A 2,015-nucleotide genomic window follows, 5' to 3' on the forward strand; every position below is an offset into this window, starting at 1 on the left:
AGTTGGAGGTTGCTGTGAGCTAGGCTGACGCCACAGCACTCCAGCCTGGGCAACAGAGCAAGACTTTGTCTCAAAAAAAAAAAAAAAGAAGCACTTAGACTATATAATCTAATTTACTTCACAATCTTATGATATAGATGTTACTGCCAGTTTACAGATTAGGTAATTGAGGCTTAGAGAGTTAAAGTATCTTGCCTAAAGTCACTCAGCTAATAAGTGCTTAAAATAGAAATCAAACATAGGTCAGTCTGATTCCTAAGTCTCTGCTTTTAACCATTATGATATACTGCCTCTAAGGCACTCCTTGTGAAGCATGCTCACAGGGGTGCTTTTTCTTCTGCAGTTTAATTCAGCTAATGCCATATTTCCAAAGAATCATCGTTGAATGGTTTTTGCTGAGCTTCTAAGGTCCTTATGGGAGGCCCTGGAAGCTGCCAGAATAAGGCAATATTTTCAAACATGGTTTTTACTTTTTTTTTTTTACTTTAAGTTTTTTTATTGGATTTTTACTGTTTAAAAAAATAAGAATTTATTCATCTTTCTTAAAATATGTGTGCTTTTTGTAATGAAAATTAAAATACAATTTTACCCCATAAATATGTACAGTTATTATGTGTCAATTAAAAATTTCAAAAATACAGTTTGACATATATCCTTCCAGACATGCAAAGTTTAAAAATATTTGAGCTTTCTAAAGATTCTGTTAGAAGGGCTAGCATGGTGGCTCATACCTGTAATCCTAGCATTTTGGGAGGCCGAGGCAGGAGGATTGCTTGAGGCCAGGAGTTTGAGACCAGCCTGAGCAAGAGTGAAACCCTGTCTCTACAAAATATAGAAAAATTAGCCATACATGGTGGCATGGGCCTGTAATCCCAGCTACTTACGAGACTGAGGCAGGAGCATCCCTTGAGCCCCGGAGTTTCAGGTTGCAGTGAGCTATGATGATGCCACTCCACTCTAGCCCAGGCAACAAAAGACATTGAAGGTGGAATTGATATGGGTATGAGTGAGAAGTATGATGCAATGCTTAAGGGTATAACCAAAGTCAAGCAGCCTTTGTTTGAATCTTGGGTTCTACTTTCTAGCCATGAGACTGTGGTAGGATAGTTTCTTCTCCATACCTTGATTTCCTTATATGTAAAATGGAGATAATAATGGTACCTATCTCAGAGAATTTTTGTAAGGATTAAATGAGATAATCTGTGTGAAGTTAGAGTAATGCCTGGTACACTGTAAGTGTTCAATAAATTTTAAGGAATACACAGGAGATATAGAGAGGCAGGTTGTTTTAATGAGAAAAGCTGGATTTGAATCCTGGTTCTACCACTTACTGGCTATGTGAGTTTGGGCAAGTGCTTAATTTGATCCTCACTATCTTTATCTGGATTGTTGTAAAGGATTAGAGATAACATATGTAAAGACACAAAATAAGCACTCAGCAGTGGTGCATACTGGTAACCGCAGCTACTTGGGAGGCTGAGGCAGGAGGATCCATTGGGCCCAAGAGTTTATGGCCAGCCTGGAAAATTTAGCAAGGAGACCCCATCTCTAAAAAAAAAAAGAAAAGCACTCAATAAAAAAATTGCTGTTATCCTTTATTGCAGACATATATATAAGTAATATGTGAGAGTGCTGTTGGGTTGAGTCAAAGATACAGGATAAAATGATATAGAGAAGAATTGCTGAATTAGTTATTCTCTAAAAAGTCTGAAATTTGGCACGGGAGAACTACCAAGAGAACCAGAAGATTGGATTTTTTAAAATTTATTTTTATTTTTTAAAAATGAGATGGAGTCTCTCTATATTGCTCAGGCTATAGTGCAGAGGCTATTCACAGACCCGATCTCACTACTGATCAGCACAGGAGTTTTTTTTTTTTTTTTGAGACAGAGTCTCACTCTTTTGCCTGGGCTAGAGTGCCGTGGTGTCATCCTAGCTCACAGCAACCTCAAACTCCTGGGCTCAAGCGATCCTCCTGCCTCAGCCTCCCGAGTAGCTGGGACTACAGGCATGCG

Source organism: Propithecus coquereli, unplaced genomic scaffold (assembly GCF_000956105.1).
Source record: "Propithecus coquereli isolate 6110/MARCELLA unplaced genomic scaffold, Pcoq_1.0 Scaffold477, whole genome shotgun sequence".
Lineage (NCBI taxonomy): Eukaryota > Metazoa > Chordata > Mammalia > Primates > Indriidae > Propithecus > Propithecus coquereli.